We start from the raw sequence: 24,219 nt of genomic DNA, 5'->3' as shown, positions 1-24,219 counted from the left end.
GTCTGCAAAAGCAATCAGAGCTCTTAACCTGAGACAGCTCTCCAGCCACAATTCTATGAGAGGGGCATGTTGGCACACACTTTGGATTTTTTACTTGTTTGTTTGTGTGTTTGAGGCAGGATCTCATTGTATAGCTCTGGCTGGCCTAGAACTTGCATTTTAGTCAGGATGACACTGAATTGCTGGGATGAAAGGCCTGAGGCTACATCTAGATACCACCTGTCCCCTCTGCCTGGAAGGCCTTGATACTCACCTTTGCACAGATAGCCCCTTCTGGTCTTTCAGGACTCAGGGAAACAATGTCAGCTTTTGAGACATGCTCCCCCGAGTCAGACAGACCTGCACTAATCGTATAGCACTTGTCATCTCAAATGCCTGTTCTTCATTTACTAGCAATCGTGACTTTGCCTCCACTAAAATCTAAATTCTACAGGAGTAGAAAGTGACCCGTAGACCACTATAGTCCTAATTCGTCGGGAAATGGCCAGCACACATTAGGCTGATACATTTAATGAACAGATCATATAGGTAGTAAGGTAAAGGCCATGCTGCTCCTCAGTGAGCAGATAAACGTCCAGAGAAGGAAGGATGGTCTTGCTATGACAGCAGGACATGCATCAGCGAGAGAGTAGCCACTGATGAGTTCACCGTCCCCCAGAGGCGTGGCTGGAGATGCTAAGATGAAAATCACCCAAATCCAGAATAGGGATAAATGAGGTGATATGAGCGACTGAAGAGAAAAGCCAGTGAACTATGAATAAGTCCAGGAAAGAACCTGCAGCCAGCCAGAAGGAGGACTCCACAGGAAAGCAAGCGTCACAGCAACCTGGGGGATTCAGTTTCATCCGGGAGAGGCTGAGCACAAAACAGAAACTTCACAAATAAAAAAATGAATAAAGAAATAAAAACTCGCTGGCTTGCCAATAAGGACCCCAATAAAGCCTGATGGAAATAGATTCATCTGAGATTTGACCCGGGTCTCCAAAAATTATAGAGTGGGAGGCAAGAAAGGAAGCAAAACCATGAAACTACACGTTCACAAAGCCCAGCTTAAAGGCAGGAAGTGAGCAGGTAATGAGGAATGTTAAGTTTGGTTTTGTCTGTGTTGGGAAGCTGGAGCCTTCTCGTAAATATTTATGATGCAAATGAGCTGTCCTGTACGGTTGTACTTGTCCAAAACGCCTGGCCTTCTGAGGCTAAGGCAGAATGCTTTGTGTTGAAGCTATCTCAGCTACTCAGCAAACCCCTGTCTTACAGAAGAAAATAATAACAATAATTTTTTGTTGTTGTTTTTAGAGACAAGGTCTCACTATGTAGTCCTGGCTATCCTAAACTCATTATGTAGGCCAAAGTTGGTCTCAGACTCACAGAGATCCTCCTGCCTTTGCCTCTTGAGTGCTGGATTAAAGTCGTGCACCACTATTCCCAAATTAGTAATAAAAATTAAATGTGAGCAGGGAGAATTTTCACAAAGTAACTGAAGGGAGCACATGTTTTTAATCCAAGAATTCAAGAGGCAAGTGGATCTCTGAGCCTGGTACCTAGGAAGGACCATGTTACAGTAAAAATAATAAGGATAATAAAAATAGAAAAAGTATGAACTTGTGTGACTCAGAGTTGGAAGCTGACGGAGTGCCTGGGTTCAGGTGCAAGAATAGATGGAGAGGAAAATATTGACAGTTGACATGTTATCTCTGTCTTCCTGGTATAAGATGAAGGGGTCCTATGAAAAAGCATCATTTAAAGACCTATATTCCTATTTTCCTGGGCACCTAGCTAGAAGACATTGGCAATCTTTTTTTGTTTTTTGTTTTTTGTTTTCTGGTTTTTCGAAACTGGGTGTCTCTGTATAGCTCTGTAGACCAGGCTGGCCTCAAACTCATAGAGATCTACCTGCCTCTGCCTCTCGAGTGCCGAGATTAAAGGTGTGCCACCACCGCCCTGCTTGCAATCTTCATGAAGGCAAATAAGACTCTGTAGTAGATTTCCAACCAAGCCAATATGAGTGGACTGACAGAGTCCCTTTAAGACTCTATGTTGGGAAGGTGCAAATGTTTCTTCACTTTCCCTCTCCACTAGCTGGATGAGGTTAAGAACCAAGCTAGAAGGAAGGACCCATGGTGTCTGGACCAAGGGAAGGAAGCCCTATGCAATGAATGTGTACTTGAGCCGGGGTCTGTAACAGATCCCTCTGTTACAGCAGTTTAGTCTGGTCTAACCACTAACAATCGTCTATTGCAAAAGAAAAGCACGGGTGGGTTGGAAGGCTCAAAGAGGGTGCTGCAAGTTTGGGAAAAAATTCAAGGCCAGCCTGATTTATAGATGGAGACCTTGTCTTCAGAAAACAAACAAGTGAAGGAAGCGGCTGGCTCTGGGTTAAAGCAGGGAGGCACATGTGTATTTGCCAGAGACTTACATGATTACATTCCCTGTCCCCAAAGCAGCCAGCAGTCCAGATGTAAGAGTACCAAGCAGATGGATACTAAGGTGCAGGCTGTTCACACACCCCATCAAATCCAAGAAGTTTGTAACTACGTCATGGGTCCCTGAAGTCAAATCCAAAGAAAGCTACTGAGTCACCAGGTGGCGTGTTAGCAAGTGTAAGTGCAAAGGGTGAAGTCTAATGGAGGGAGCAGCACAATTCAAAGGCGCAAAACTCAGGAAAGACCTTACCAAAAAATTCAAATAAAATAGGAGTAGGGAGCTAGATATAGACCTGCCTGTAATCTCAGCACTCGGGAGGCTGAGATAGGAGAGCCAAGAGTTCAGGTCTAGCTTGGGCCACACAGTGATAAAGGCCAGCCTGAACTACATTGCTATCTCAAAAAGAAAAAGAAGAGGGGGGAGGGGCAAGGGAAGAAATGGGAGCAGGGTTGTCTGTTCAAAACTTTCTCCACAGAGATTTCCAGAGGTCTCTGCCCAACCAGAAAGAAGCTGTGTGGCTGTGAATAACTGAATCTCTCTGCTCTCCACTGATGTCAATATAACAGGATTCCCGGCTGACAGGTGAAACAATGGAGTATTCAGCACTGTGCCTGGAAAAGAGCGCATGCCCAATAAGAACGTCATGGGGGCCAAGGGTTGAGCAAGGGTCTCGTGGTGGTTGGTTGCCTGGCCTGGTCTGGAACTCACCATGATCCTTGTATCTCAGCCTCTAAACGCTGTATTACTTTTATTAATCGCAAAAGTTACAGTTGGGCTAAATCTTAAAATTCTTGATTCTGGCAGCATGTGTAGTACACAGCATATGTATCTCAGATACTTAATGATGAGTTGGAATGGAGGTTAATATTAATAATCATACTAAAAGAAAAAAGTGAAAAGCAGAAATATGTTTAAGATGGGCACTATGGGAACTGGAGAGATGGCTCAGAGCACTGACTGTTCTTCCAGGACTTGGGTTCAATTCCCAGCACCCACATGACAGCTCACAACTGTAATTCCAGTTCCAGGGGATCCAGTGCCTCTCACACAGACATGCAAGCAAAACACCAGTGCCCATAAAATAAAAATTAAAAAAAAAAAAAAAGATGAGCCCTATGAGCATAAGCCTAGAGGATGCTGTAGGGCGTACAACTTCATCTGGAAGGAAAAGTCACATCCAGAAAGGCTACAGAAAGAATCTCTAAGTGCACACAATAAGGAAAAGACAGGCTATGGGACAGAGGTAAACAGAACCATGGCAAGGCTGGCTTCCTCGTAGACAGGACAAGAGTAATAACCACTTTATATTTTCTATGGACTTCAAATCCCCGAAGTCTACGCTACCTCACTGAATAGAGGGGGAAACTGCAAGGTACAGAGACCAGCCAAGTCACAAGTCAGTGATGTCAAGGATGCTCAAAAGCAAAAGCTTCCCCCCTCAGTCACCTTTGACCTCACCTACTTAAATGACCCTCAGGTTTTTGTTCCCTTTTCTAGCCCCCAGGGACACCCAAACAAACAGGGTATACACTCACACACGAATAATAATAACATATTTGAATAAAAATAACATATTTTTGAAATAAAAGGACCAGAACACTTGATTTGATAATGGTGACAAGTGTTCATCCATCACCTCATTAAAATTTGCCAGGTTCTTTGGTGGCTTTTAGTTTCTGTTGTTATTTGATATGGCTTTTTGTCTGTTTGTTTTGTTTTATTTTGAGACAGGGTCTCTCCATAGTCCTGGAACACACTATGTCATCATGTAGACCAGGCTGGCCTAGAAGTCAAAGAAATCCACCTCCCTTTACCTTGAGTGCTGGCACTAAAGGCATGGGCTATCATGACCTCCTTGTTCTTGTTTTTTGAAACAGGGTATCACTAAGTAGCTCAGGCTGGCCTTGAACTATGCAAATCTCCCACCCTCCCTTTCCCAACTTTCCAAGTGCTGGAATTATACTTGTACACCACCAACTCAGCTAACATATTTTCCTAAGGAACTTGATTAAGTGGGGGAAGTGGGGAAGTGGGGAAATCAATAGAAGTAAAGGAGCCTCGAGCCTTGGTATCCCTGGCAGAGATAGGTATCATGTGACCTCCTGGTTTATAGAATGTTCCAGTAATTTTCTTGAGGGATTGCTTTTAGAATATCAGTTTGACCCGATACAAGTGCTTCTTTCCAGATATCCTTAAAACTACCGAATGTGTAGAGAGAAAAGAAAGGCATAAAGGTAAGGCTTAGAATATCGGGCTAATTATCTGAAATATAGCTAGCTTGTGTCATCCACTGCCCAATCACACCCAGCTCAAACCAATTGCTTATTTCTTAAATAAGTAAAGAACAGGTAAACTATGAGAGGATTGTGTGTCCAACAGCATTTGGTAGGTGTCATGAGAGGCACTTGGCTAGGATATGTGAAGTCTATAATAAAACTGTAAGATCTGCTCTTTCATGTAAGGAAATGATGCCGATTTTCAATAATGTATAGTACACAGGATTATCAAGGGACTTGCTCACATCCAAAGAGCAGTTGATGCCGGAAAGGCGGCTCAGCAGGTGAAAGTTCTTGCCCCAACTCTTGGGTGCTGTACATCCCCATACAGTAAATAAATAAACAAATGTGGAAAAGCACGAGTGGGTGAAGCATCTGGGGTATGCTTAGCATTCATAAGGCCTGAAGTCTGAACCCCAAAACTACACACACACACACACACACACAAATAAACATTTTAAATTAATTAATTTTAAGTTAAAGAAATAAAACAACACTTCTCACTAGGGGAGGAAAGGAAGAAAGCATCATGAAATTGAAAGCTAGAGGTAAGGACTTTGAAAGCTGAAGCAGGCCAGTAGTGGTGGTGCACACCTTTAATCCCAGCATTCGGGAGGCAGAGGCAGGCGGATCTCTGTGAGTTCGAGGCCTGCCTGGTCTACAGAGCGAGTTCCGGGACAGCCAGGGCTACAGAGAGACACCCTGTGTGGAAAAACTGAAGATGAAAGCGCACTGGCAAGAGGCAGCTGTAGAAATAAGGTGGGTTTAAAGAAGTCTAGTTCCTCCCACTTAGACAGAACCCAGCGAGAGAGGCAGATCCAGGAGCAAAACTGGACACTTCCTGAACTGCAAGACACCTACTTAGACTTGATCCCACAGAATGGGAGAACCCCAGGAAGGGTGGAGCACTGAGGTGCAAGATCAAAAGCCCTTTACTACAATGAACATAACATCCTTTATTTATTCAGTTTAAATCAAAGGAAAAGGACCGTTGAGAACCCAGTATTCTAAACTATTGTTTTTGTCACTTTGAAATATTTAGAAGCTTATTGGGTTGTATTGACTTATACAATCTTTTTTTCCCCCCAAGACAGGGTTTCTTGGTGTAGTTTTGGAGCCTGTCCTATAACCCACTCTGTAGATCAGGCTGGCCTTGGCCTCAAACTCACAGAGATCCCCCTGCCTTTGCCACATGAGTGCTAGAATTAAAGGCAAGCACTGCCACTGCCCAGCTAATAGCATAAAATCTCACTCAACCAAATGTTCCCGAAGCTCTTTCCGTGGAACCTAACTTTCCCTCCTCATATGTATGTAAGCAGCTACCATTTCCACTTGGCCCTAGTAACCACCAGCAAGCACAAGGGAATAATTTCAGCTGTAATGCACAAGTCTCTCTCTCCACTGTTACAAAGCCTTATACAGAGGCAACCTTGGCCAACAGCACCCGCTTCCATACATTTCATTTTCGGAAACGGGCTTCTCTGTTACAGTTTTGAGGTCTCCTTTCTCTGCCAACTAAAAGCAGTCATAAAATTACAGACGTGATCAATCAAAGAAAGATAAGGGTCCCAAAAGACGTCACTATCTGAAGGATAGAAAGCTTGAAAAGTCTAAAGTTATCGCTCGAAAAGCACCCACACCATTACAGTATCTCACTGTTCAGCAATAAGTTAGTGTTTAAGTTTGCCTGAATAACTAAAAGATGCTCCAAGTAATGTAAAATTATTCCTACAGATGGACAACAACCCCGCCCCTGTACTCACAGCACTTCTGACACTCAGTGTGTAGGTTTTTTACATGAACGTATCTTCCAGTTCCCCAAGAATACCAACTAACGAGATCAAAAATTTAACTCAAACTCTGATTAACTACTTGCAAAGCACAGCCCTCATAGGTTAAGGGTTCATTTCCACAACCCCCCCCCCCCAATGCACACAAAAGCACTTCAGACAGTGGTCACACAATTGGTTTCCCAGGGTACCAACACTTCTGCCAACTAGTCTTCCCAATCTAGGATCTCCAACCCTTCTCAGGTTTAGTAACAGGTTATAATAACTCAGATACAGGGAAACGCGTTTATAAGCCTATTGTAAAGATAGTGTAAAGAATGAAAATGAGCAGAGCATGGTGTTGCATGCCTTTGAACCCATCAAAGGCAGGCAGATCTCTGTAAATTCCAGACCAGCCGAGGCTACAATGGTGAGACTCCTCTTAATAATTAAAATATAGATAGATAGATAGATAGATAGATAGATAGAGAAGAGAGGGGAACAAGGAATAAAGAAGTGCATGGTGCAGCATGGGAACAGGACCAAGGTGCTGTGGATATCATTCTGCATAAATAAAATACTGATTGGCCAGTAGCCAGGCAGGAAGTATAGATGGGACAAACAGAGAAGAGAATTCTGGGAAGTGGAAGGCTGAGGCACAGAGATGCTGCCAGCCGCCTTCAAGAGAAGATGTTAAGATACCGGGTAAGCCACAAGCCACGTGGCAACTTATAGATTAACAGAAATGGATTGATTTAAGATATACGAACAGTTAGCAAGAAGCCTGACATGGCCATACAGTTTATAAGAAATATAAGTCTCTGTGTTTACTTGGTTGGGTCTGAGCAGCTACGGGACTGCTGGGTGAGATTCGTCCTGACTGTGGGCCAGGCAGGACCAGGGAAACTCGGAGTTTCCATCTCTCTCTCAGCTCTCCCAGGTCTGCCCATACTTCAAATATTCGGAAACTTGGGTTATCCAAACCCAGTGATTTAGTGACTTATGAGGGTTCCATTATGTGGGCAGGACATAGAATCTCTGGCTGCTCATGATTTTCTCCAGCCTCTTTCTCCTCCCCAGAAGGCAATGTGGGGCGGAAGTGTGAACTCTGGTCTCATCAGGAAGCCTCCAGCACCCAGCTCCCAGCCCTGAAGCTATCTACAGACTCATTAGTAATCTCATGAATGTACAAAAGTGTACTCAGTCCAGACTTCTGGACCAATCCTACCTCCTAGAATTGGGGTCTTCTTTTTTGTCTTTAGGCAGTTTTAAGCCTGTTATCAATGGTACTCTCCTCAACATCAACTTGTCTCCAAAGAGTTGAGCCATCTACAGTCATCTGCAGGGTCAAGGAATAACTTCTGAAAATTTTCTCATTAGGTGTTCTAGCATTCTGAGAAACATCACAGAGTTTACATAAACTTAAATGGCTTCCACCTCACTAGACTAGATTTTGTGGGACCATAGGTATACTGGTAGCCAATTAAAATGATGTCAGGTAGCACCTGAATACATGTTTTATCCCATTAAATAAATTCCACACATTTATCAAAAAACAGCTAACAGTAACTTTGCTTTATCTTCCTTTTATTGCTGCATTATACACACACAACTACATAAAACTTCCTTTAAGAAGCCAAATGTGGGGTTGGGGATTTAGCTCAGTGGTAGAGCACTTGCCTAGCAAGCGCAAGGTCCTAGGTTTGGTCCTCAGCTCCAGTTAAAAAGAAAAAAGAAAAAGAAAGTGGAAATCTTTAGCCCGGTGGTGGTGGCACACACCTGTAATCCCAGCACTTGGGAGGCAGAGGCAGGAGGATCTCTGTGAGTTCAAGGCCAGCCTGGTCTACAAAGCTAGTCCAGGACAGGCTCCAAAGCTACAAAGAAACCCTGTCTCAAAAAACCAAAAAAAAGAAGCCAAATATAACATCTATGTTATTTCTGGTGCTTTCAGAAGTACTGTTTCTGCACTCGGGGTAGCTCTTGGAGTCCATGCATTAAGTAGAAAGAATCAAGTTTCAGAAAACATCCACAGGTCCCAAAACTAAAGAAAAGAAATTAGATGATGGTCTGGAAACTGTTTCCTCTGCTAATAACCACAGCTGCCACTAGCCCTCCTCCTGCTGCCCCAACTAAGGGGGAAACCCCTGGACAATTCATGCTTAACATATGAGAACTAAATAATCGCCTAGCTGGATTCTTTTCCCAAAATTTGCCTTTTCAACACAAAAAGAAAATAGGAGGAAGGACACTAACATTTTAGAACTGATTGCTTCTGGGGCCTATTCTTAGTTCTTGTAGACCTGCTAGGAATTATTATGCAGATTTTGCCTGTGAGACTTAGTGACTTTGAGTATGTTCCTAAGGCCAAAGCCTTCTGTTTTCTTAGATCAGATACATTGTTCCAGTTTAGTCTCTGCTTAAGAAAGCTTTTGTGGGAGCTCATTAGAAGTCAGTCACCATTCCAGGGGCTAGAGATCTAAAAGTGTGTAAGACATACCATAACCAAGTCAAAACCTACATCCTGGAGCTGGACAGGGCATACATAACCACACAGGATAATATCAGGATAATAAAAGAATTATATCGCTGGGCAGTGGTGGCGCAGGCCTGTAATCCCAGCACTCGGGAGGCAGAGGCAGGTGGATCTCTGAGTTCGAGGCCAGCCTGGTCTACAGAACTAATCCAGGACAGGCTCCAAAGCCCAGGGTTTCAAAAAAAAAAAGAAAGAGAGAGAGAGAGAGAGAGAGAGGGAGGGAGGGAGGGAGGGAGGGAGGGAGGGAGGAAGGAAGGAAGGAAGGAAGGAAGGAAGGAAGGAAGGAAGAATTATATCAGTTTGCCAACATGATTTACCTACAGTGGTCATCAAATCTTTTTAATTGCCTATAAATGATGTTAGTCACAAGAACTAAGCAGGAAGACACAACATCCACTGGGAACTGCTAACTCTGCCCCGCTCATTAACAGAAAACCATGTAATTGCCTTCCCCTGCTGCCTAGAATGACATAGAAAATGTCTCTGCGATCTCTCAGAATGCAGTTCTGACAATGTTGTCTCTTATCTCAAATCCTGTCTCTTAGCCATTATTCACTGGGGTGAAGGGTTAAATTGCTAAAAATAAAGGAAGTGTGGTCATTTGACTAATGTCTATGAGAAACATGGGGAGGTTTCAACACACTCATGGTTAAGGCCCCAGAGACAGCACAGGCTATCCATTGGGCAATGGCATCCAGGCCTCATACGCTAATCAATAACTACTGAGAAGTCTCTGGTCCCACAGTGGCCATCGCCAGTACTTTCTACCTTCAAAAAAGAAACTCCAAGACTCTACAGATTTTGGAATATATACAAAATACAAAGTTTTGTTTTAAGCAAAGAGGACACTAATTTACCAACTTCCTTCTCTCACCTATTTGTACAAGTTGACAAAGGTAGCTGTTGGCTGTTTCTGTAGCAACCTCCTGGGGTTATGTCACCTGGAGGACCCGATCACTGAGATTTTGTGAGAACTCGGGTAGGTTGAGGAGGGCGGGCTGTTTCAGGGGTCCATGTATCTTCGCTTCGCTCGAGGTGAAGGGTGGTCTAGGAACCACCATTTGCTAAGACCCTAACAGCCACTGCCCTCAGCAAACTTTCTTTAGCTAGAAACAGTTGCTTTGTGCAGAGTGGTGGCTGGTGTACGCTTGGCATTTCCTCCTAGGCCAGTCACACCCTGGCAAATGAGTTTCTCAAGAAAGCCTCCTCCCTCTTCCAGAAGGGTCTCCGACCCTCACCCCTGAAGGAAACAGCAATCTTCCTCGCCACGCTAGCCACAGCCACAAGTTAAAAGTTTGCATAAAGTTTCATTGATGTGAAGGAGCCCTTCCTCTTGCTAGGTGAAAGTGCGTTACAAATGTCTAGCCCTGAATGAGAACTGAGCTGCTCTTCCGCTGGTGGGAACCAATTCTCAATCTTCCCCCAGTTTCCCGCCACCACCACCACCACCACCTCCACCTCCACCTCCGCCACACCTCAGCCCCACAGAGTCAGGGAGGTCGGAGAGGGACCACTTCCCCGGGAAGCCCGGGCGGAGGAGCAGGTCGCCAGGACTCACACACCTGAGATCAGTCCTCACGCGCAAGGGGACGGCGGGCAAGGGCGCCAGGATCCTCCAGCCAGGGCGGAGTCGGCCTCGCTGAGAACCGGAGTGGCCCTGGGCTCGCGGCGAGCGCGCCGGGATGTCACCAGGTCAGGCGGGGCCACGGTAATCCGACCCCGCCCGCCGACGCCCCTCCCGGCTACTTCCTCCTCCCCCTCGTGCGCCTCCGCCTCCCCCGGGGATGACCCCGCGGCACCGCCACCGCGTGCGCCGCGACACCGCGGCCCCGGCTCCTCGGCCCGGCGGGGAAACGCGGAAGTGCAGCGGGCTGTGCGGGCCGAGGGCTCTGGGAAGGGTGGCTGCAGACCCGGGCTCTGGGCCTCGCGGGGACGCGAGCGAGCTGGCCCTGCCCCGGGTGATCGAGCCTGCCCTGCGCCCCCGAGGAGAGGGGCTCCATACCCCGCCACTCCTGGCCAGCTGGAGGGAAGACGAGAGGGCTGAGCTAGGCCCGGGAAGCCGGCGGGGTGTCGGGTTCCTGTCCCTCCCCACGCCGGCCACCCCCCACCGCCACCCCCGCCATCTGCCCGGGAGGAGGACGTTCGCCGGCCTGCTGCCAAGCGGGGTTGCCTTACCTGATCACGCGTCGCGCGTCCCCAGATCCGGCGTCCCCCCTCCCCCCGCCGCACCTCCCAGTCGCCAGGCTACCCTGGGCCTAGAATGGCGTCTAGGAGTCGGGGGACCCTGGGGACTGGGCCTGCAACTCTCGGCCCGGCTACAACAGCGCGTTCTGCGGGCGACCCAGGCCTCTTGACCCTAGGATTGAATGTTAATGTGGTGACCCGTGGAGAAGACCCAGCCCAGTCAGCAGGGGTGGGATGCTGAACACTGACCCAGCCGGACCCAGCCTGGTACAGGTGGGGGGAGGCGGAGAGCCCTGGCTGCCGAGCCACAGGCTTCCCACTTGCACCCCCTCCCAACCCGACCCTGCCCACTGAGCATGCCCAGCTCACTTGTTGCAACTACAAGGGTTAGGCAAACCCAAGGGTACCCAAACACTGCTTAGGTTGGATTCCAAAAGACACCACTTTGTCCTAAGACACAACAGTGTTTCCACCCACCGTGGTCCTGGAAAATATAGAGACTGATCCGAAAAGCTCCTCAGATAAAGCAGCCAAATTAGTTTGAAGAAAATTGTAGCAGTGTTTAGAAATCAATTACTAATATCATATATACATATATATGTATTATATATATTTGGTTTTTCAAGACAGATTTCCAGGCTGTCACTTTGTTGGGCCGGGAAGTCTGCCTCCCAAGTGCCAGGATTAAAGCCGTGGGCCACCACTGACCAGCCTTTGTTTAGTATTCTTAAATACTGCAGAATTCCTACAGTTAACTCAAATGTGTGGGATCACAGACTCATTATCTTCCGGGATCCCACCACAGTCTGTAACGACAAACAACTGGTTCACCTCGGACATGTTAAAATATAAGGGCTCCAAACTTATCAGTGCCAAGCTTCCATCACTCTCTACCACTGGATAAGTTTGGAGTTAGAGCCTGAAGTTCCTTAATATTTAAAAATATGCCTTTCACAGTACACAGCTCTGTTGTCTCAGTACAGCATCATCTGAGAACTTGACAGAAATGCAAAATCGTCTGCCCTGGAGACTACCTGAAGCTGAGCTCCAGCCCTAACACACCCTTCCAGAGATCTGGATTCACCCTAAGGGTTCAGAGCCAGTGTTCAATAGCTCAATTCTCGATTATTCTAGTTTGAGAACCCTTGTAGTAAACCAGTGGCTTAGAGGGTAGAAGGGTTGTTTTTCCAAATCCTGGGATATTCAATGTGTTTCTGAGCAGAGCTAGGTTGAAATCAGATTTCTTCCATGCTGGCTTTTTTCCCCCACTAATTCACCTAGAAAGAGTTCAGTTCCTGGAAATGGAAACTATCCCATCATCCACTTTTGTGCTCTTGTTATGCCCAAATCATGGATACCCCCAGAAGACCACCACAGAGAACGAATCCCATATGTAAAAGCAAAGAGACTTTATTCAAGCTCTGGGGCTTCATCCCTCTGTCTGTCGAATGCATCGGTGAGAGCAGAGAGCCCTGAGCTCAGGTGGTCCATAGTTTTTATCATAGCAGAGGTTGAGTTGAGGGGATTTCCAGGGTCCAGGACCCTGATTGGCTGACAATTGTATAGGGTATCTGTAAAACAAAAAATAGTTGTGTGCTAGACTCAGGGACGTGAGGCCACCTTATCTAATGGTTGGAATGTTTGGGATGTCAGGTACTTCCTCACCCTTGGGTAAATCTCTGGATGGTATCAGCTTAAGGCTTTTCCTGGATCTGGGTGTTGCCTGCTAGTAAGCCTGTCATAGAAGCTGTGTCTAGACCCCTAAGCCTGTCATGGCTGCTGTGTGGTCAAGCTATTATGGGGCCCCTTCACACTCTGATGTCTATAATAGATATTTAATTGTTTGTTGACTATAAATGAATGCTTGGGTGAACAGTTTGTTCCAGGCCATACTATGTCCTCAAGGTTTCACCTTCTTGTCAGCTGATAAGTGGGCCACCCCCACCCACTATGTGAAGCAAGGACTCCCCGGGAGCCCTTAACGCCCAGCCAACCCGTGGGGCGCGAAGAACGTGCCGGTTTCACACAGCCCCAGGACGCACCTGACGGTGGTGGTCCCATGCGAAAAATATCTCAAGCTGCAGACCTGGGAGGTGGCTGGAAATCTGGGCCTGCGATAGGGGCCGACCTATCAACAGGTTTAAGATAACTATTTTAAAATCTCTCAGAAACTTGTAAAATTAAAAAGTATTCTTGCCGGGCGGTGGTGGCGCATGCCTGTAATCCCAGCACTTGGGAGGCAGAGGCAGGTGGATCTCTGTGAGTTCGAGGCCAGCTTGGTCTATAAAGCGAGTTCCAGGACAGCCTCCAAAGCTACAGAGAAACCCTGTCTCGAAACACCAAAAAAAAAAAAAAAAAAATGTATTCTTTACTTATTGCATCAGTGTTTGTTTGTTTGCTTATTTATTTGTTTGTTTTTGAGACTGGGTCTCTTTACAGTTCTGGCTGTCCTGGAACTCATTATGTAGTCCAGGCTGACCTCCAACTCACAGAGATCTGACTGCCTCTGCCTCTAAGTGGGAGATTAAAGGTGTATGCCACCACACCCTGCTCCATCAATACTTTCTAAGAGGTGTAAAGGTATTTTCCCCTTCTCAGTGGAATATTCAATGCTTTAAACCCATTTTAAGCATACCAGATTCGGCAATTGTTCAGCCCTCCTGTATCTGCCCAGGTGTCTTGCTTTTACTATGATTAAAAATTCCACTGAAAGGAAGCCCATGAACTGTGGACTAGTGGCTGTGGAGCCCCCATGGAAGTGGACTAGGCTCTCTGGATACGGAAGACCATTGTTTGGTTCAAACTGTTTGAGGGGCACCCAGGCAGGGGGATCGGGATCTGTCCCTGGTCTATGGACAGGCTTCTGGAATCTGGTGCCTGCGGTGTGACACCTTGCAGAGCCCTGGTGCAGTGGGAAGGGACTTGGACCTGTCTAGGCTCAGTGTGCTGGGCTCTGCTGACTCCCCATGGGAGACCTGGATTTAGGGGATGTGGGAATGTGGGGTGGCTTGGGAAAGAGGGCTGGGGGGTGGGAAGAGGGAAGAGGGAGGGGTCTGTGGATAACATGTGGAGTAGAAAATTTCTTAATAAAGAAAAATGAAAAAAAAAAATCCAGTGAAAGAATAGCATGGGGTTTGAAATGTCAAACAGAAGCACAAATTCCCAAATGCCTAAGCAAGTTCTTATCATAATGAAAATAACTGCACAGGAAATGAGAGGACATCTATTAGTTTAGGAATTGCTCTTTGGAATTATTTTTTACAAAAAAAAAAAACCTTAAAAACAACATTTTTATTTTATTTTATTTTTTAATTAAAAAGAGGTTTGAGAGATGGCTCAGTGGTTAAGGATATTTACTGTTTTTCCCAGGGATCATGACACTGTTCCCATCCCCCATGGGCTCACAACCCTCTATAGCACCAGCTTCAAGGAATTCAACATCTCTGACCTCTGAGGACCTCTACATTCATGTGTACATACCCACATGCAGACACAATTTTACATAACTAGAAGTAATAATATAACAATAAAACACTTCTCTACATCAGACACTTGTAACTCCTGGCTATTTTTTGGTCATGCAATTCAAACAAAAAAAGCGAGGTTAAGGATGGGGGACAAAGTGGGGGTTGGGGAAGAAGATTGATCATTGCCAAATTTAAAAACATGAAGTAGTTATTGCAGCAGAGGCCATCGGGAAGAACAACACCTTGGGAAGATAAAAGTCTGAAGTAATTTTTGTCATCATAAGCATGACTAAGCACTTGGAAAGCAGCCATGTTTTCTGACTTACAGATTGCCAGCGTCAAGCAACTTTGGTCCCACCTAACTTTTCTTACACTCCTAAGAAAACAGGTGCAAGCCCATAATTCCAGCTACTTGGAAGGCTCAAGCAGGAAGAATACAAGTTGAAGGCCTGCCTGAGCTCCAAAGGGAATAAAAGGCCAGCCTGAGCCACTTAGCCAGTTTCAAACTAAGAGAGAGTCGGGGCTATAGTCCAGCAGCAGCAGCAACCACCTACTAGCTCAGCATGCTGAGCACCAACATTGCTCCCTCAACTTCTTCCCTGGACAGCTGCCCCAGCTCCTGCTGTCACAGCTAGAGCTGCTCACACATCCATGCGTCCCACTACCCTCCAGGATGAGCTATCCTCAACCTGGGAGCCAAAATCAAAATAAAACAAAAACGCCATTCTTCCTGAAGTTATTGTTGTCAAATATTTTGCTACAGTAACAAGAAAAGTGATAGCACTTTCAGTCACCCCATCAGACACCTTCACAGGCAAGTGAAGAGCTAAAGATTTCAACAAAGGTAGTTTTGCAGTCCCTGCCACGTACCCCATACGGTTGCCATCATAGTCCAGTGTACTATCTGCCATCAAGTTAGTGTTGAACAGCTCTGTCACCTCCAGAAACAGTGATTTTTTTTTTTTTTAAAGTTAACTACAAGTAAGTAACTAAAAGCAAACAAACGTGTTAAGACTTAGTCAGGTTTTCCCTCAGTTTTCCAGATGATTCCTTCATGCATTTCTTCGTTCATTTGTTTGTTTGTTACAGTACGGGGAACTGAACCCAGGATACCCACAGCATGGCTGTGTACAACTATATTAGATCTTGTACATTTTCAGAGAAACAGATTTTCCCCTTACCAAGTATGTTCACTGTTCATCAAAGCTCACAATAAAATTTATGAAATATGAGAAGTAGAAAGAACCATGAATAGTATCAGCCTCCCTACTTTTTGTTTTACAAATGAGAAATCAAGGTTCAGAAGTAAATTTAAATAACTTCCTAGAGATTGCATTAATAGCTAAAGAGAAATAAGAGCACCACAGGGAAACTGCATAGTATTAGAACACTGTGTGAGCCTCTGATACGCTGTCATGCCAGGTCTGGTTCTGAACCCTGGTGTCCTCATCAGTGAGAGATGGTAATAAGAACCGTCATGTGCTGTTGACTTTACATCAGACACTACTCCTTAGGAAAATATGCATAATCTTTATTTTTGTTTGTTATTATTGCTATAACTATAATAATAATAGTTGTCATTATTATTACTATTATTGACAGTAATGAGGATAGAACCTAGAGCACTGTGCTTGCCCTAGCCTCACAGGTAATTTTTTCCTTTCTTTCGTTTTATTTTGTTTTCTGAGACAGGTTCTCAGAACGTAGTCCCGGTTGACCTAGAACTCACTTTGAAGGACAAGCTGGCTTTGAACTTACAGAGATATCCCTACTTCTGATTCCCCAGTACTGGAATAAACATGGGCACTACCACAGCCAGCAAATAGTCTTTAAATTGTAGGTTAACTTCATGGATCTTTTTGGTTTAGTTTGGCTCAGTTGTGACAAAGAAGTAAACTACAGGTAACGTGCCAACACAACCCAATGAACAAACAGCCAGACAGGGACTGAATGTGATAATATATGTAAAACACCAGAGAAGTCACTGGATGTGGGCTTTGAGGACTCGGGAACAGTGCTAACCTACAGTCATAATGATTCTTCTGTTGTTGTTGTTGTTGTTGTTGTTGTTGGTGGTGGTGGTGGTGGTGGTGGTGGTGTGTGTGTGTGATGGGGTGTGTATCCCATACTGTGTGTGTGTGTGTGTGTGTGTGTGTGTGTGTGTGTGTGTGTGTGTGTGGTGTCAGAGGACAACTTTATGTATGAAGCACTTTGTCCTTTCACCTTTATATGGGTTCTGGGGGACCAACTCAAGTGTCCTGCTGTATAGCAAGGACCTACCTGGCCTGATTCATCTCTCTGGCCACATTCTGACTCTTGGTTGAGCATCCTGTCAAAACTCTCCGTCCTGAGGCTCTGGATGTTGATACCTCATTTCCACACATTGTTTAGTGTATTTTAACTCATACACACTTACAATCTCACCTATTGTGTGCAGTTGTTGGCAACACCAAGAAGCTAACTCAAAAACTAAGCCACGACAGGTTTACTGCTTACAAATACAAAATGAGCAGAGCATTGATGAAAGGTTAACAGTACTACTATATAGGGAAATGCTTAATCCTTCAGCAGGATGGGGCCAATCTCTTAGAGACCTTCAGATTCAGAGAGCTCAACTAGGTGTCCACCTATTTGTTACATGGATTCTTAACAGCAGAGTTATAGATATCGAAAATATCCAACAGAAAATCTCCCCATGTCAATGATTCACAAAGAGTTAGGATCAAGAATCAAATGAAAATATATGATCCTTGAAAAGACGAAATAAAATACTAAATATATTTTAAGATGGGCACTTGCAATTTTATGCCCATTTTATAGGAATCTGGGAAAGTGTTCTTAAAATAAAAGTTTAAAGCATCAATATAACGTGGCACCAAGAAACTTGCTTCAATTTGGAGGCCTTGCGAGGGAAAGGAAATGTGTTCTCCTTTTGTAGACAGGCTCAAGCTCTGTTTCTAGGTCTCAGAACAGCATTGAAAACAAGCCTTTGCAAATGCTGATGAGCTAACCCCAATCATGTTTTCTCTGGAATGCAGCCTTCTACTTGAATAGATCCAGGAAGCTGGTGAGTAAGCAGAAATGCCCCAGGAAATTAATGCAGGGAGCAGGGTGAAGCATTAGCTGGAATGGAGAACAGGGCTCACAGCACAGCCAGTTACCATTCCCGCAAAGTGGGTAACTGAGCAGAGGGCAAGCTGCCCTGGGAATTGGAGATTCCTTCAGTTCTGCACTGGAAGACTTTATGTCACCCAAGATCATTTAAACTCAGCATTAACATAAACTTGATCACAGTCTGTGAAAATGCGGAGGGCTGAGAGAACACACGTGGTGTAGAGGACCCGGGCTTAGTCCCCAGAACTGCACACAGAGAACTGGATTAATTAATTCACTAATGTGAAGAGCAAAAATAGATTAGAAACAAGCAGGAATGATGTCTTTACAAGATTAACTTAAAAATTAGACTGTTTGGGGAGACAGAGGCAGGGAGATCTGTTTGTTCAAGGCCAGCATGATCTACATAGTGAATTTCAAGAATAGCCAGGGCTATGCTATGTAGTAAGAGATTCTCTCTCTCTCTCTCTCTCTCTCTCTCTCTCTCTCTCTCTCTCTCTCTCTCTCTCTCTCTCTCTCTTTTCCTGGTATTTCCAGAGGTTTCTCTGCGCAGCCCTAGCTGTCCTGGAATTCTCTCTTTAGACTAGGCTGGCCTCAAACTCAGAGATCCACCTGCTTCTGCCTCCTGAGTGCTCCCCCTAATTTTTCAAAGAACTCTGTAGAGAATGTAAGACCGAAGAGTACCCTGTACCACCCATTAAGGAGGAACTGCGTTTAATGGACGGTTGTTTGGATACTGTACTAGGGACTGATTTTCTGCCTCTTTCTCTCTCTCTCTCTCTCTCTCACACACATATGAGAAGAAACATGGAAATTTTATCTTTTTAGTCTGGCTTATTTTGCTTCCTATGATGATCCTCTATTCCATCAAGTCTCCTGCAAAGCACAAAATCTCATTTGATTTTGTGGCTGAATAACAGCCCATGTATGTGTGCAATAGGTGTATACATCACATGACAGTCTGCTTTTTTCCATCACTGTGCTCCCTATAGACACAATATTTTTGCATAAACTCCTTCTGTAGCCTAGGGTAGCCTTAAACTCACAGTCATCTTCTTTCTTCAACCTTCTGGGTGCTGAAACTACAGATTGTGCCATTAGTGCCTGGCTGTTCCTACTCTTGTGTCATGTGAAAAGCATTGTCTTCAGATTAATGACAAGTAAAAGCAAAGACTTAGCTGGGTGTGGTGATGCCCACCTAGAATCCTAACACCTAAAAATTGAAGGCAGGGGAACTTTTGAGTTTAAGGTCAGCCTAACTATAAAGTGAAACTCCACAATTAATAAGTAAATAAGTGATTAAAGAGCTACTGTGTAGTAGAACGATTAAGTGATCTCTCAAAAGAAATCTGTGTCCTAATCTCCGGAACTTGTTACTGTGGCCTTCAGTTGGCAAAAGAACTTTGCAGACATGTGAAAGTACTTGAGATAGAGAAATTGTGGCCACTGTGGACTCTTAAATATAAATATAATCACGTGTTCTTTTTAACTAGTTTTATTTATTACTTGTGTTTCTGTGTATCTCAGTGCATACTGCACTCTTATGCCACAGACCATGGTTGAAGGCCAGACAACAACATTGTAGAGTAGGTTCTCTCCTTCCACTTTTGTGTGGGTCCCAGGGATTGAATTTAGATCATCAGGCTTAGGCAGTAGGCAACTTTCCTCATTATGACTTCTCACGAATCTTCACATTGTTTCTTGTTAGTTTGCTTGGGTTTTTGATTGTTTGTTTGTTTGTTTGTTTTGAGAAAAGGTCTCACTATGCAGTCTTTAGCTAGCCTGGAACTCACTATCTACCTGCCTCGGCCTCCCTAGTGCTGGGATTAAAGGTATGTACCACCATGCTCAGGTATATGTTTTCTTGAAAGATAATGAGATTATACACAGCAAGGGGAAGAGAAGATAGTACAAACATGTGTGCGAAGATGAACAGCATAGACATAAGTCAAGAAATGACATTAGTCAAAGAAACAAAACAAAACGCAAGACAGCTTCTCCGCAAGTGCCTCCAAGGACAGTGCAGTGTGGCCCTGTGTTAGGGTCGGCGTCCAAAACAGAGAGCTTCACTCCGATATATCGGGTCACAAAAGAAGCTTTATTTAGCACGAGCTCGTGGGCCACCAGCACAAGAAGTAACTGGTGACCCCGAGTCTAAGGCTCGCAGGCCTTTTATGAGGCGGTTCTATCAGGGCAGGGGAGAGGGGTCATCCAGAGTGCAGACATCTGGAGGCCAGATGTCTCCGAGGTCTTTCTCAGAGTCTGGGTGGGTAAACGAATTCCAAGCTTATCTAGCAAGGGGTTATTTTGCAAGCATTCTTCTCAAGCAATTTATCTTGCAAGCACAACCGCAGGCGGTTATCTTGCAAGCATCCTGTTAGCACGGCATGATGGGCTAACTTTCTGGTATGGGGCGTGGGGGCAGAGTGCAGTATTTTCCACTGAATCTACAATTAGCAGAACTAGTGGGGGGGAGTGCCTTGTTTCCTTTACAATGGCCTTTCATTCCCCCCCTTTTTTGTGCTGACCTTTAATCCTAAAGGTCATTCCCTGGTATAAGCTGATATCTTTGTCTTAGGACCATCATTTTAACCCCGTCTACTTGGGAATGAACAAAGCCTGAAATCCGATTTAGGACATATGGTCCAATCATTAGTACTAGGAGCAGAACAATTAGAGGCCCAGTGAGGGCTGAAAGCAGGGTGGTCATCCAGGGTGACTTTTTATACTACCCCTCTAACCAGCTTTGGGAGCCTCGTAGGGATTTTTCCCTTGCATCCAGTCTCTCCCTGAGTTTTGTCATTGATTCCCTTATTACACCTGTATGATCTGTGTAGAAGCAACAGTTTTCCTTCAGGGCAGCGCACAGACCGCCTTCCTTTAAGAACAGTAAGTCCAGTCCTCATCTATTTTGCAGGACTACTTCCGATAGCGAAGTTCAAGACTTTTCTAGGGTAGTAACAGAGGTCTCGATTGCTCTCAGGTCTTTTTGGACTGCTGCTTCTAGGATCCCCAACTGCCTAGGGCCTTCAATTAATGCTGCTGCTCCGGTTCCTACCTTGGCTAGCACTCCTGCTCCTAGCAACACGGCTCGGGTGGCACTGACAGGTTCTCTGGGGAACCTAGTCCTGCCTGCAAAATGCTCCTCGAACTCTTCAGTTGGGTAATAGAATAGCCTTGTGTAGATTTGGACAAGGACACAGAAGTCTCTAGACTGGTTGAAACTGGCAACTGAGACACATGGGGTGAGTCCTGTGCTGCATGCCCAATATAGGCCGAGGGCCGGGACAAGGAAGAGGGACCCATTTGTGGTTGTTATATTCTCTGTGCGGGTGCAGAGGGGTCTCCCCGAGGTAGGGGTACGTCCTAGACAGGTTCCTAGGCCAGTCACTTCGGGCAAAGTTAACATATGCTTGGTCCCCCAATCACAGCTAGCCGAGGTGTTGTAAGTGAAACTTTTATTCATAGCCTTATTCATAATAAGGAGGGCTGAGCTGAAGGCAGATCCAGCAGGACTCAGTGAGATTGGGATAGGTTGAATTCAAAGCCTGATATCCTCCTTTGATTAAGTTTATAAGTCTTTCTCCTGTCCCTAGGCCTGGGGGAGTTGTTGGAGGGCCTGAAATGTTTTTCGGGGGTGAGGGGCGAATCTCAGGCTGATAGATTTTAGGCGTGGGCCCCTTTTGGTCTGGAAGGACCGAGTTTGGGCCAATAGCTGGGCGTACTAGTATATTATCCTTGTTTAGCTTTATCTTAAAGAGAAGCCCAAAATCACGTCCGGGAGCATAAAACCTCAAACCCCAGGTCCGACCTTTGTACCATTCAGCTAGAGATGTGGATTTTTTTCCTTCAGTAGTGAAGGTTATGTTTAGTGGAGGTGTTCTGGCATCCCGTGATGTGCTTACCCTTAGGTGCAAGGTTATCTGGGTGGCAAGGATGATGAACCGGATAAGGGCCCCTGGCTGGTTCAGGATAAGTGATGTTTCGCCCTACTCAGATCCAATCCCATGTAGAGCTAGGTTTCCAATATGTAGTTCCAGTGGTTTCGCATCCCCAAGCCTTACACTATAGGGATTCTGGTCCCCCGCACCTATGAATCTCCCCTCTTTTTCTACCATCTCGGGGGCATACATAGAATGACAAATAATTGAGGAGGCATCTCCTCCGGTGGGTGGCGCATCCCTGAGGCCTTTCATCATTCATTTTCCCTTTACTTGTTATGGGGAGTTCGATACCGGGTTCCTTCCCCTGCAAGTCCCAGGTGTCTAGTCCAGCTGCTAACTGACAGATATCTGGCTGGAGTGTAGGCCACCAGGTTCCCAGCGGGTAGTCTGCACTAGACACTGTCCACACCATATCTCCCGTCCCAGATATCACCTGCCAAGTTTGTGGTTGTGGCCGGTGGGGGTTTGTCTGGCCGGCTTCTGCGCCTAATGCAGAGCTTGAGGGGATGCTCAGTCCGCTCCACAGTCCAGTCCAAATCAGCATCCAGGTCAGGGGACAGGGGCAGGGGCAAGTTTGAGATGGGAGCCATGAATCCAGGCAGCAATCCCATCCACCTTGACTGCCGTTGGGGTGGTCAGCAGGACTTGGTATGGTCCCTTCCACCGTGGTTCCAAAGTCTGATGCTGGTGTCTGCAGACGTATATGAGGTCCCCCATGTGGAACTGATGGGCAGCGCTATCCCCGTCGGGTTGGTACGCAGCGGACAGTTGCTTCCACAGTGTATGCTGGACAGATGCTAAGGCTTGCAGCCTGTCAGACAGAGGGGAAGGCATGATTTTTCCTTGCTGGATGGTTAGGTTCTTAACTGGAGGTGCACACCCAAAGAGCAGTTCGAAGCGGGTAAGACCCATGAAGGAAGGGGTATTTCTAGCTCTAAAGAGGGCATACGGTAGGAGCATTGTCCAATCTCTAGAGCCAGTCTCCATGGTCAATTTGGTTAAGGTCTCCTTAATGGTCCTGTTGGTTCTTTCTACCTGTCCTGAGCTCTGGGGTCTGTATGCACAATGCAGCTTCCAATCAATCCCCAGTACCTTTGCCAGTCCCTGACTTACCTGGGCCATGAATGCTGGGCCATTATCTGACCCAATTACCTGAGGCAGTCCAAATCTTGGGAAGATTTCTTTCAGGATTTTTTTTTAGTGACTATTGCGGCAGTCTCCTTTTTGGTGGGGTAGGCTTCTACCCATCCTGTAAAGGTATCTACAAACACTAGCAGGTACTTTAGGTCATACTTAGCTGGCTTTACTTCAGTGAAGTCTACTTCCCAATGCTGGCCAGGGCAGGTTCCTCATAGTCTTTTTTTGGGGGCCAGTTTCCCAGGATATGCATTTACCTGCTGGCAGGCCCGGCAAGCAGCTACCACCTTCTCTGCCATTTGTTTCTTCTCAGATGGGGAGAGGGTCTTATCTTCTGTAGTCAGCTGGATCAATTTTCTGCTGGCCAGATGGGTTAATTTGTGGATCCTTTCCAGAGTGTCTTTCAGAAGTTCTGGGGGCGGAGCCTCTTCAGGAGCTGGATCCTCTAGAGTCGAGGCATGAATGGCCAGGCTCCTTGGATCCTGGAGCGCAGCCTCCTTTGCCTCTTGATCGGCCTTCCTGTTTCCCGCTGCAACTGGGGAGTCCCCTTTTTGGTGCCCAGGGCAATGTACGATGGCTAGCTCCTCGGGGCAACATTACAGCCTCCAATAGGGCCTCAATTTTTTTTTTTTTATTTTTGATTTCTTTTCCAGCTGATGTTAGTAGCCCTCTCTCTCGATATATTGCCCCATGCACATGCGCTGTTGCGAACGCATACTGGCTGTCAGTGTAGATTGTGGCCCATTTCCCTGCAGCCCTGGTGAGAGCTTGCGTGAGCACGATCAGTCCTGCTTTCTAGGCTGAAGTTCCTTCCGGGAGGCTACTAGACCAAATTACCCGATTTTTGTCCACTACGGCTGCTCCCGCTTTCCTCTGCCCCCCACTCAGGAAGCTGCTGCCATCTGTATATCATATCAGATCAGAGTGGGCTAGAGGCTGGTCTGTTAGGTCCTTTTGGACCCCGGTTTCTTCGGCTAGGATGGCCTCGCAGTTATGGACTAGTTCACTCTCACCCTCTTCCGGGGAAATTGGGAGGAGGGTGGCCGGATTCAAAAGGGACGGGGGCCCGAATGTGATGTGGTCCAGGTCTAGTAGCGTTGTCTGGTAATAGGTGGCCCGGGCATTGCTCAGCCATCGTTCGGGCGGCTGACAAACAATGCTCTCTAGCGCATGGGGAGCAGTGATGGTCAGGTGCTGTCCCAGAGTCAATTTGTCCGCGTCTCTCACCAGAGTAGCCGCTGCTGCCACTGCCCGTAGGCAAGTGGGCCACCCTCTAGCCACTGGGTCGAGTTGTTTGGATAAGTAGGTGACGGGCCTTTTCCAGGGTCCGAGAGCTTGCGCTAGTACACCAACCGCCACCCCCTTTTTCTT

At 46.1% G+C, this 24,219-nt stretch overlaps 1 protein-coding gene across 4 annotated transcripts in view; it reads right to left on the bottom strand.

Annotated features, from left to right (window-relative positions):
- Gpd2 (glycerol-3-phosphate dehydrogenase 2) overlaps window positions 1–11,521 on the bottom strand; it is a 142,575-nt gene extending 131,054 nt beyond the window's left edge. For 3 of the 4 annotated variants that reach the window (XM_036184673.1, XM_036184672.1, XM_036184671.1), the window contains exon 1: window positions 10,565–11,097. The gene's annotated coding sequence lies outside the window, so the exon portion shown is untranslated. Of the gene's footprint in view, window positions 1–10,564; window positions 11,098–11,177 lie in introns of those variants that run through there. The other variant, XM_036184674.1, reaches the window with a different exon arrangement.
- Between the last annotated feature and the right edge of the window lie 12,698 nt (window positions 11,522–24,219).

The sequence above is a fragment of the Onychomys torridus genome, chromosome 4 (genome assembly GCF_903995425.1).
Source record: "Onychomys torridus chromosome 4, mOncTor1.1, whole genome shotgun sequence".
Lineage (NCBI taxonomy): Eukaryota > Metazoa > Chordata > Mammalia > Rodentia > Cricetidae > Onychomys > Onychomys torridus.
The sequence above is the reverse complement of the archived record's forward strand: the minus strand, read 5'-3'. Positions and strand labels throughout refer to the sequence as shown.